Source organism: Polyodon spathula, chromosome 25, assembly GCF_017654505.1.
Source record: "Polyodon spathula isolate WHYD16114869_AA chromosome 25, ASM1765450v1, whole genome shotgun sequence".
Taxonomy (NCBI): Eukaryota; Metazoa; Chordata; class Actinopteri; order Acipenseriformes; family Polyodontidae; genus Polyodon; species Polyodon spathula.
Genome location: NC_054558.1, coordinates 21,341,525 through 21,354,024, shown reverse-complemented (window position 1 = coordinate 21,354,024; position 12,500 = coordinate 21,341,525). Strand labels below are relative to the sequence as shown.

The 12,500-nt window shown below is 44.3% G+C and overlaps 1 protein-coding gene across 1 annotated transcript in view; it reads left to right on the top strand.

Moving 5' to 3' along the window:
- Positions 1-12,500, top strand: part of LOC121300268 (seizure 6-like protein) — a 31,888-nt gene that overhangs the window by 891 nt on the left and 18,497 nt on the right. The gene's annotated exons all lie outside the window — the stretch shown is intronic.

The window sequence follows — 12,500 nt, the reverse complement described above, 5'->3', positions numbered from 1 at the left end:
TCTGCGGTCACATTGTGCACTCGTGTCAGTAAAACTGCTGGGACCGGTGTTCTTTCAGGCTGGCTATCTGGAGTCTGTTATCAAATCCCATACAGGAAGTCAATTACAGATCGACTCCGATGCATTTATTTATTTGAATGTAATTTGCTTTTTGCTTGCTGTGTTTGTATTAACCAGACGGACTGCGCTTCTGGTTTTCCCAGCTATTGTGTGCAGTTCCAGCCGTCATTTTCACTGGGCAATGTGCCACAGAATAGCACGCACGGGTGTGTGGTTCCACATCGCTTCAATTGAAAAAACAAAGGTTTTTGCAGAAAAACTCTGGATAGCTCTCCATATCTTTACCTCCAACAGTTTAATTCTCGCTACACAGTGTTGTATTACATATAACGCTATCCGTGTGGCGTGACACTGCTGTCAATCATCAATATAATGAATGTCTAATGCAAGCTTATCTTTAAATTGTGAACACATATGGGATGTATGATATAGGCTGCATGCTGTATCTATGGTAATAAGAGATCATTAAGGGACATGTTAAGGGGGTGGGGGGTAAATATCAGGCTTGGGGGGGCTGCTTACTCTCTTTCAGCGCTCCTGGCAGTGTGACACATGCTCTACTACTGTCTATGTGCATGTTTGTGTCAGACTTTTATATTAAAAAAAAAACGCTTTCGAGTGCAGAGGGATATTTGGTCTCCATACACCAAATGAGCTTTACCGTCTGAAGCGCCGAGGTGTAGCTCAGAGTGTTTCTTTAATCAAATGATTCATGCTATACGCTCCCTTGGCGAGGCTGCTTTCTTTAGCTGTTCGGTTAATTGGGGCATGTAATGGATCAATAGCCATCGCAGCTGAGGGCATATATAGATAGCATGTATTTGTTTTAATTATTTGTCTGTTTAGTGTCAGCAAATCCAGCAATGCAGATCGACCCCCCCCCCCCCCCACCCCCCCCCCCCCCCCCGACCACCCTCCGAGGTTGTGTGTTTCAAAGAAAAACATCACAGATTTAAAGATACAATCGCAGCGTTTTTAAATACTTCACCCGATTCAATGCGCGTTCCATTAGTGTTAACATATTTTAGCTGTTTGCTTTATTTGTCTTTGTTTCTTTTGTGTGTGTGATTCTAAAACGCGACCTTGTAGATGTACCCGATCGGAAGAGTCACAGTGCCATCGGAATGACAGGCAGCGCTCAACGAGGTGTGCCGGGCGTGTCTGTGCAATTATTATTAACAGCGGCATTAGTGACTCTGTAGTGTTCTTACTGTAGATGCGTTCAGTGTTTACTGCGCCAGCTGAAATTCTTGTAACTCGGCTACCTCAACAAAACCATAAACATGGTGGAAACAAACATGCAAATAAAACCAAAGGAAGTCCATTGATTTTTCTCTCTTTATCACAGGGATGAAACCCGAGATTGCCAATTATAGGGTCACTGGGATCTGCGGCCGCACAGTCTCCCTAAAAAGACATCGCAATTCATCCCGATCGCAGTAAATGGGTTTATTTTACGAGGCAAGGCTGGGGATGCTGTGTTTTATGTGCCTGTCATCCTTTAAGGGTTGCAATGAAATAAACGATGTCTCTGGAGAGACATGAGTGCCAGTAATAGCCTTTCGACAAACTCAGATCTGTGTAATAAGCCCTTTCACTGAATAGTTTGATAACTGCCTGTGGGACTAACCCTAAAAATGAAAAGCGAGGTTTCTTATCTTTTGATGTACAGTAAGTGTATTGTTGGTCTCCGGATTTAAATGTTGAGAAGGCCCCAGAGCGCACGGCAGGGTTTACTGTCGGCTGTGTTTTGAAGTATTACACTGTGCGAAAGGGTTCAATTTATATTGGAAATCTCTTTTTACGCTCCTGCGCGTCCTGTCAAGTTCGGAGCGGGTCGGTGTCAGCCACAGACGTGTCGCTGTCACGCGCCAAGTGCAACTCAGTAAAGTCCTTTCACAGAGAAAATTCTTTATAAAATATTTTTGTATCATACGCTCAATGCCTACAACACCTTTTCGTTGAAAAGCATTCTTGTGTAAGAAACGGGACCGCACATTTCGACGTGTAAAAAGCTGCCATTTGGAGTCTTGCGTTTTTCAGAACGGTCTAAAGCAGTGCCAAGATATTCTATTTCCGTAAGATAAAGGCTTAGCAGCAGTTCCGTTAAGTCATTGCACTTGTGTAAACCAGGTTTTCTTTGCCATTGTAACGAATTATGTTCACCCAAATACACAATGTGATTTAATAATGTGTTACACTATCAATCTTTACGTTATTTTATAAATCGACAATACAATGTTTATAGTTTAATAAATTTCAAATTACAAAAACAATAAACTATATCATTTTATATATATCATTAAAACATGTAACTAGATTAGAATTATATTTTCAAAAATAATTAGTTAGTAGCTGCTCTCCACCCAGCACCGCGCCCCATGTTTCTGCTTCAGCGGGTATGCAACGCTGGGGCATTTAAGCGAAGCTGGGTTTAATGAAGGTGGACGCTTGTTCACGACACAGTGGGAAACGAGCGGAGTTCTGATTCCACCTGCCCTAATCCCAATGATATCAAAGTTTTTCTTTGTATTATTATTAATTTTATATCAGCATTACATGTGTCTAAAACGTTGCATTCCTTACTTAAAATTACTTCGCACTGTAAACCAAAATGTTTAAGAATTACATCTTAAGCAACTGATTTTAAACACCTGTTTTGTTTTATACACTGTAATGTTCATTCGTTTTGGTGACACACTTAATTCGGTTTACTTTGGTTTTCACTGGTGTTTCTAAAGTGCTGTATAGTCTCAGACAATTCAGATAAACCCTCTATGACATATTTAAAATGTACAAGATGTACGATTTCATGGTTAAGATATTCAGACTCGCATTCTAGTTGTTTATTGAAAGTGGGCTGCGAGGGTTTGTTTTGAAAGCGCTTTGCTCCGGTGCGTTTAGCTGCACCATTAAGAAATAATTCCTAATGAGGCTCGCAGCTTACACTCCGCCGACAGCCTGTTAGCACCCCTGCGGAATGAACGCGGCGCCGCTTCCGAGGCGGTGTTGTGTGGGGATGACATTTCCTAAGGGCAACAGCGTACGCTGTCACTACCATGCAGTACGATCAATAATTATCCGCGGATAATGATACAGAACTAGTTGGTATATTCTTCTCTCCTTACTGGTGCTCCCTTCTTATCTAATATGCGTCTGTTAGTGTTACATTAATAATTACCAGCACCTGGCGAAAGAGGCTTTCCTGTGCGTTCTGCACTATATAGAACACTAAGTATGTCTTTTTTTATCAGAGGCTTCTCTGGAACCCCAATTTGTAGTTTATGTTCTATAAAAAAAAATAATGGTTTAATCTCAGCAATCTATCTATCTATCTATCTGTCTATCTATCTATCTATCTATCTATCCATCTATTCACACACACACACACACAAACACACACTGTCTCAGTTGTGTGCACATTTATTACAACACCTCAAGATGAATCATTTATATCCTTTATTTATTTACTTGAAGGAAAACCTCGGGTGTGAGAATTTCAGTAATCAGTGAAATAGAAACAATAGGTATGCATGCATGAAAATGTTAGAAGACTTTGTGCTTTAATTAGGCATCTCCAACACTGTCTAAAAAGTCTCACGCATTTTGTCATTGTGGCTTTGTGTTCCTTTTCTCTTACTATTTTTAATGAGTTGCATGTGTGGCCTATTGAAGTCATCACTTCAATTAGACACTCACTCATTTGTCTATTTGTGACAGTTGTCCCATATTTTCAGTTCCAGTGGTTTGATTTCATACGCATAGAAATGTCTTGTGAAATGTGTTCTCCGCAGAGATCAGAAGAGATCAAGTCCTTCATGTCTAGGTTCTGGAAGCACGTGCCGATATAGCGCCTTGTAGCAGCAGTAGCAGTCTCCGTGACCTTCTGTCTTGTCTATCATGACTAAAGTTTCCCTGCACCAGGTACATGCAGGCTGTTTACTACAGGATCTTTATCAGAGATGTCATTAAATAATAATCACTCAGTTGTGTGAGCGACTGTACACCAGCATGTGTGCTAAAGATAGCTGGTGCTTGTAAAGCATTCCACTGATACAACTTGGAGACCCCCTCCTCTCTGCTCTTGAAACTCCATTGATCAACAGAGCAGGCAGATACTGATCAAAGCCCCTTTGTGAAGAGTTTTAAACAAGATCATCTTGTGTAAAAAAGCATTAGGAGAATATGAGCTGTGTTGCATTTTTATTACTGAGCTGTGTGATAAATGTCATCTTTTGTACACCAGCGACTGTGGAAAAGAATGGAATAATGAGCCTGGGCAACAGGACTACAGGCAGCTACGCAGAGCAAAGAATAATACAGCTGTGTCCAATTATGCAAAAACTCAAGCAATATTCCAGAATGCTGAAAACACATATATATTCCAGAACGTTGAAAAAATACTAATATGTTGTCATTACTATAGCTCTTTCTATATTGTCATCTATTGTTGCTTCTCAGTCGATCAGGGGTGTCCAAAGCTGTCTCTTCCACTCCTGGTCTTTGTTCCAACCCTGTTCTAAACAGTTTAATTGAACCAATTAAACCTCCATCCAGACCTTCCAGCAGCTCCTTATCTCATTTTACCTGTTAAACCTGGAGTGGCCCTCCGCGACTGTGATTGGACACCCCTGCATTACATGCACAGCGGGGATAGTCCAGAACACCCTACGGTGACAAGAACAGTGTTTTTGAGTCCTCTCTGGTCTGCTGCTACACACCTGTAAGGAAAGAGATGACCAGGAGAAATCAATACTGTAGTGATTACCTTGTGTGGCTGGTTAATTGGCATGGCACTCTCTGAATATTTACAATGCAATGTAAAGAAATTCCAAGATTAATATCAATGCGATATGGACTTTCAGCAAGACACAGAGGCCAGTGCATAATGAGCGTTCAACCCTGTTGTGTTGTTATAATGATGAGTTAATTCACGAGGCGAGAACCAGCATCATTGCATTGAATATGAGGGAAGAGACAGTGTGTTAGAATAATTTCAGAAGCCCCAATTAATTCACACATGAGATAGATTCCACTTCACATTAAAAAAACACACATTCTCTGTTCAATCTCTGATTACAATGAAAGCAGGTCTGTTTGATATTTATACCAATTGTTGTGCCTTTGCGTTCTTGCATTGCACCCTGCTGAATGTGGGCAGAATATCATCTGGTTAGAAATTCCCTTCAGATGAGCAGAATGAGTCCTCAGGTAACTCCTAGGATCAGAGCAGATTAAGGCGGAGACTGGCTGTGCTCTATCATCTGGCATCTGCTTCATATTAACAAAAAGCCTTCCAAAACAGTAAGGGTCTACTAAGTGAAGCACTGCTCCATCACCCAACCATCAAAACAAAACACGCAATACAAACCCTGTCTGAAACAGGTATAGCACCTGGCCTTTATTCATCACAGCCCTTTACTGCACTGCACTGTGCCAATGTCCTGGGTTCTCTGTGACTCTGGAGTCTGTCCTGCTTTCTGTTGGAAGGACGTGGTGCTGTGCTGCGTGTGATGTAACTCTAATGCAGTGAGAGAGTTATGGTTCGAATTCGGTCTAATGAAAAGCGTGTGCCTTTGGGCAGAGTGTGTTTCAGAACTCGGTGCCCATTAGACCGTGGCAATCCATTAGCTGTGTTGACAGTGTGATGGGTCTGGTAAGGGCCATGCCTAACACTGGGCTCTGGGCTGCGGGACTCACAAGAGGGAGGGATGCAGCAGAAAAGGGGTTGCTGTAAATCCTGATTTATTACAATCAATGCAGTTAGCTGCTCTCTGACTGGGTTTCCAAACTAAACGGTTCACCATACGAGTCAGGTATGGTATTCAGATCTTACTGCATTATAAATAATCTCGTACATTCAACACTACAGGACAGTTTTTCCTGCAGGATTGTTTAATTGTTGCACACCAAGCAGTAAAAACAAGCCGTTAATGTCTCTGTATTTCTCTAAAACACCTGAAGAAGAACTTTCTGATTTATCCGACATTCATTTCCGTCCCTGTGGAGATGAGAGCCGCTAGTTTTTTTGGGGGAGTTTGTCAAGCGTTTCCAGGGAACTGAATGCAATGTAAGCCTGGCTGTACCACTCTCCCGGGTGTATCGCGATTGGACCCTTGTGCCAGTCTGGGGGGGACGGTATCCACAGTGCCATCTTATCAAGATGGATACCACGAGTCTGGCACTCTGCACTCGCTGGTTAGACAGAGCCCGGATTGAGTGAATGATGCTGTCTTTAGAGTGATGTTCTTGTTTTCAATGATGTGAAACGACCGCTGTCTGTTTCTGGTCATCTTGCAAGGACACTCATTTAAATGAAGTCTCTGCCTCAATGAGTTCCTTCCTGGTTAAAGAATGAATAAATAAATAAAATAGACTAGCCTGCTTTCCACTGTATAAGACAACTAAATATGCTGAGGTTTGTATATGTCCTCTAGTGAGTATATTTTAACACAGCTCCCTTCGATACAGTGCTCACTAAGGACCTGAAGGAAGCAGACACCTCCTCTCAACAGCCTCAAATGCACAGATGGGATTTTGGTTTCTTCAAGAGAATTTCAGAGGCACCTTGAAAAGCAGCCATCCCAGTACTGTTCCATTGGTGACCCCTAATTTCACATTTCAATGTGTTTTTTTTTAATCACATTTAGAACATGCTTTACACTCGCTAAGCTAGTCTGCAGCTATTGCTTTAAAAAACCGAGACAATGTTCCTGTCGCATTTGACAAACGATCTTGAAAAAAAATGTGCTAATGTGCACCGTCCCACTCGCTGAAGCGTTACTAAAACTGTAATGTGATCTTCGGGGGAAAAGAGGTGTTAAATAAAAAATCACAAAGATGAATGACCCTGGATGGACGGTGTCTGGTCAATGACAAGCGTCTGGAAAAAAAAATGACCTGTGTCACACCTGGGCTTAATGTGCTGGTCCCTGTGGACTCTGTGCAGAGATCTGGAAGCAATCTATACTGTGTGTACACTGTGTGCTGTGCATCACTGCTGCTGTGCATTGAGGCTGTTCCCCCTGTCACAATTCAAGGTTAGAATAAACAAGAGTCTCTGGGGAGATGCAGCTACACGGTGTCAATGACACAAGCCTCTGTCTCCAATCCACAGTGCACACCCTGTCCAGGGATGCTAATTCACTCCAGCTCCAATTAACCAATTATCAGATATCGTGTGTGTGTGTGTGTGTGTGTGTGTGTGTGTGTGTGTGTGTGTGTGTGTGTGTGTGTGTGTGTGTGTGTGTGTGTGTGTGTGTGTGTGTGTGTGTGTGTGTGTGTGTGTGTGTGTGTGTGTGTGTGTGTGTGTGTGTGTGTGTGTGTGTGTGTGTGTGTGTGTGTGTGTGTGTGTGTGTGTGTGTGTGTGTTTGTGTGTGTGTGTGTGTCAGTGTGTGTGTGTGTGTGTGTGTGTGTGTGTGTGTGTGTGTGTGTGTGTGTGTGTGTGTGTGTGTGTGTGTGTGTGTGTGTGTGTGTGTGTGTGTGTGTGTGTGTGTGTGTGTCTTAATTCAACTATTAGTTACTGCAAGCACTGAAGAATGCATTTATGAAAAAAAATACAACATATTATTTTCAAGTTACAATTATTGAATTTTTATTTAAAAGCTCTGGTTTTGATTTGATGTCAGTTTTGTTTTTAAAAGCTTAGAGCACTGGATTGCATTGTGGAGGCAGTGCAGCTGCTGGATTGCATTGTGGAGGCAGTGCAGCTGCTGGATTGCATTGTGGAGGGAGTGCCTCTGCTGGATTGCATTGTGGAGGCAGTGCAGCTGCTGGATTGCATTGTGGAGGCAGTGCAGCTGCTGGATTGCATTGTGGAGGCAGTGCAGCTGCTGGATTGCATTGTGGAGGCAGTGCAGCTGCTGGATTGCATTGTGGAGGCAGTGCAGCTGCTGGATTGCATTGTGGAGGCAGTGCAGCTGCTGGATTGCATTGTGGAGGCAGTGCAGCTGCTGGATTGCATTGTGGAGGCAGTGCAGCTGCTGGATTGCATTGTGGAGGCAGTGCAGCTGCTGGATTGCATTGTGGAGGCAGTGCAGCTGCTGGATTGCATTGTGGAGGCAGTGCAGCTGCTGGATTGCATTGTGGAGGCAGTGCAGCTGCTGGATTGCATTGTGGAGGCAGTGCAGCTGCTGGATTGCATTGTGGAGGCAGTGCAGCTGCTGGATTGCATTGTGGAGGCAGTGCAGCTGCTGGATTGCATTGTGGAGACAGTGCAGCTGCTGGATTGCATTGTGGAGGCAGTGCAGCTGCTGGATTGCATTATGGAGGCAGTGGGTTCCAGCTACTTGAGAGAACGAGTAATGTTTTTGCTTTCTGTCTGCTCCCATCACTGTCTTTCTTGACTCAGTCACATTAAAATACCATTTAAAATACATCCAGCAGATCGTTGGGAGTCTGGATTTATGTTAACGCAAAGTGTTCATTTTTTAAAGCAGCCAGCCTGGAAAATGAATGTGCTTGTGAACACTTTTTTATTGCAGAACACATTACACGCCCGAGGCGATGGATTGATCCCAAAACGTCAGCTCCTTGTTCCACATAAAGCTGCCTATGAAAGATGACACAGTAAAGAGAACACAACGCAACCCAGTAAAGGAATGCACTGAGGATTACAGGAGTTTTCATCCAACCCCATGCACAGACATGCTGCGGCGCACAATACAATGCTGTTGCTATTCTAATTAAACGTGGACCATGCACGATGCTGAAGCTGTTTGCTCTTGCATCATGTATAAAAACAATAATCAGTAAAGACTGCCATCACCTGCCAGCCCGGCCCTGCACATGATTGCACTGTAGGGTTAGCAATCTCAAGGTCACGTGTTAGATTGTAGCTCTGCTTTCGAATTTAAGATCTGAGTATGGCATAGAAAAGGACGACATGTTCTGTATGTCAAGGCAGAAGCTGACTAAACTGAGCCTGGAGTCTGGGTTTCATAGATCTGCGATCTGAACTCCAGCCATGGAGATGGGATGAGTTTCACAGCCCTGAGATCTGTAAGCTTGCCTGGAAATAGAGTGAGTTTAGCCCTAAGATGTGAACTCCAGCCCTGTAGCGATGGTTACATACCAGAATACTGAGAACCAATACAATGTTTCCATTGATCATGACAGTCTTTGACATGGACCGTGCTGTATGTCAGAAAGGTGCATCACAAGCCATGACTGTCCCGAACTCCCTGGACCTCATCTTAACCCTAAATACAGTCTGCCATGGTGCATTTGCACAGCAGTTATGCACACTATGATTTCTACCATGCTTACCCTTTGTATCTGCAGAAATTTTGCTCTACACTTTCGGCATGCTATACTATGCTTTTCCTGTTCTTTACTGTGCTTCAACTAGTCAGTATTTGTGAGGGGTGTTCAGGGCTGCCAGCTCAGGGGAGCAGCGAGTGTCAGTCCCTTTATTTCCAGTGGCTCAGGGAGGAGCTGCAAAGGAGCGGAGTTGCTGTTTTTAGCTTAGCAAGAGACTGTGGCAGACTGTTCAAATTAAAGTGATTCATTTGCAGTGTGATTGCTAATGCTGTTCCCCAGGGCTCCTGTATCCCAGCCTGAATCTCACCGCCTGCAGACTGGTTCCTTTTCATAAGAAATAAAAACATTTTGCTCCTTCCCATTAATTTAAGGCAATTTAATTTACATTTAGTGTCTCATAGTGTGGACGTTCTATGACATCTTTTCCTCACAAAGCCCCAATGTCAGTCCTGTGTCTCTCCTGTGCAGAGTGTATATTGATTCTGTGGTTGTGTTGTGTTTTCAACAACTTGAGAGCGTGTTCCAGGGAAGCTCGTGGGAGTCAGGCCGATGTTGTGTAACTGCGTGGCAAAGCTGCAAAGTGTTATACCCTCGAGACAACGAGCCAAAGGCTGGCACCTCATTGAGAGGATTACACCTGGTGATGCACCAGAGACCTGTGCATGGGCGGCAGGGTCAGGAGATGAGATGAGACTCAAATTCTGGAATCATAATCTCATCTCTTTCCACAGGGCCAGCACTGTCTTGCCTTAAACAGTTAAGCTGTTAATCAAATGAAAGATTGATCAATCACACATACAAATAGATTGTAATAGATTAAGCATTTTGCTACTGCATTAATCTACAGTTATCAAAGCATTAAATTGTCACACTATACTGTTAAATCTAAGACAGTGTGTTCTAGTGAGTTAGAGCTGGGAGATTGTGAAGCAGTGAATGTGGTCTAGTGGAATCACTGAGAGACTGGGAGAGAATGTGGTCTAGTGGTTAGAGCTGAGAGACTAGGAGGCAGTGACCTGTGGATTAGGGCTAGATGGTATAGGGACTATTACAAGCTGTGGGTAAAGTGGTGATCTCCAGAACCAGTTGTGGAACTGAACCCCCAGCCAGCCACAGTGAGCTCACAGCATGCCTTCCACACAAGCAGCAGCAGCAGCATATTCAGATAAGTGATTCCTCTCAAAGTCATTCTGTTTGCTGTAATTTGCTGACCCATTACATACTGAGTAGAACACAGCCAGATACTCTTAACCGTATTGCAAACCAGCAGGGTCTGTCTGGAATAATTACATGGAGCGGTCCTCGCAGAGTTGTGTAGATATGGGTGTGATTTACACAGCGGCTCGGAGAGGCATGTTTCAAGCATGCAGGGGAGGGGGGAAGGTCATTGATGAGCGGTGGGGGGGACATTGGCTGGTTTGTGGGGCACGATCTGGTTTTATGTGCATCGTGTTACGATGCATTCTCAGGGTGCATGTCTCAGAGATTGTCTTCCACTACAGACAGCATCAGACCACCACATCTCAGCAATGGGGTCAGATAGGCAGAGTCTGAAGGCTGTTGACTCTTGAGACAAACAGAACCTGGGTTACCGCAGAGGTCGCCCATGGCAACAAAAACTGTATGTATTCCAGAATAAATGAATGAATTGATCTAGTAATCTCTCTACACACATCTGACTGGCATTGCAGAGTTTCTCCTGTGTCAGAATTACAAAACATAAATACATAGAGAGCTGCAGTTAAAGCGATGAATTTATTAATAATAATAATAATAATAATAATAATAATAATAATAATAATAATAATAATAATAATAATAACAGGCTTTGATTTAGGATGATGGGTATGTATTGCAAGAGTAGCCTGTTTGTGAAGACCATCGTAGCCAGCTCTGGGCTTCATCCTTGGTTAGGCAGTCTGCCCTCGCTGGTTTTACCCACGCACAAACAGCCTGTGTCCTCTGTGCATGTGCTTGGCAGTCCTCAGCGACCCACGCAGCACACCAGTAAGAGACACAGAGCGGAGCTTCATTGTAGAATCCAATCAGGATTTTAATGAAACAATCTGCAGGCTCTCTGCAGGTCGTCGCTGTCCCTGCTAACTTCATTACAGCAAGGTGTCAGTGAGCCCCCCTCCCTCCCCATTTCCATCAGGACACGAGAGCCAGGCGCTGACCCGGAACACGCTCCCGTACTCGGGAATTGTTTTCCTGATTGTTGTTTACATCAACAGAGCGAGCGGTGATGAGCAGCGTTGTCTCTCTGTGTCCTTCAATAAGAGGAACAAGCCAACCCTGGAGGACTGCCAATCGCCAGCAGGCAGCTCTGCCTCCGGTTTGAAGGGAAATGAGACAGCCTCTCTCTGATGATAAGCTGCGTGTTGCTGCCTGGTACTGGCCCCATTATATGGAGGACAAGCAAACGACAAAGTACTTTTTATTTGATTCAAGTTTTTATTTCATAGCTCTGGATCTAGAACAGAGCCGTTTGGTTTACTGGCTAGAGCTGAGAGGCTGGGAGGGAAGCAGGCTGTCCTAGTGTTTAGAGTTGAGAGACTGGGAGGCAGTGAGATCTGGTGGTTAGAGCTGCAGAACCAGGAGGGAGGGATGCAGTGTGGTCTTTTGCTTAGAACTGAGGCACTGGGAAGGAAAGGAAGCTCTTTATGCTGTCACTGCAGTTCGCTGCCTGTCTGGTGACGGCAGAAGCGTGTTGCTGCTGGGCTTATCAAACAAGAACCTGGACACTCTGTGAACAGACTTGCCTGTCTGCTCTCCCGCCTGCCTCCCTGATAATCAATAGCTTCCAATCTGGAAGATAATCAGGGACACGATGGCAGCACACCGGCCAAGCTCCTCCGGCGATCACTGACGGAGAGCATGTCTGAGTTCTGTCAGGGCTCATTAGGATCCCCAGCTCAATCACCCTCCTGCTTCCCCTGCCTTCTATAGCCACATCTCTCTTTCTCTGCAGACATCTCCAAATGTCACTCACTTCAGTGATTAGAGGTGAGAGTGGGAGTGGGGGAAGGAGGCAGTGGGGTCTAGTGGTTAGAGATGAGGGACTGGGAGGGAGGGAGGCAGTGTGGTCTAGTGGTTAGAGATGAGGGACTGGGAGGGAGGGAGGCAGTGTGGTCTAGTGGTTAGAGATGAGGGACTGGGAGGGAGGGAGGCAGTGTGGT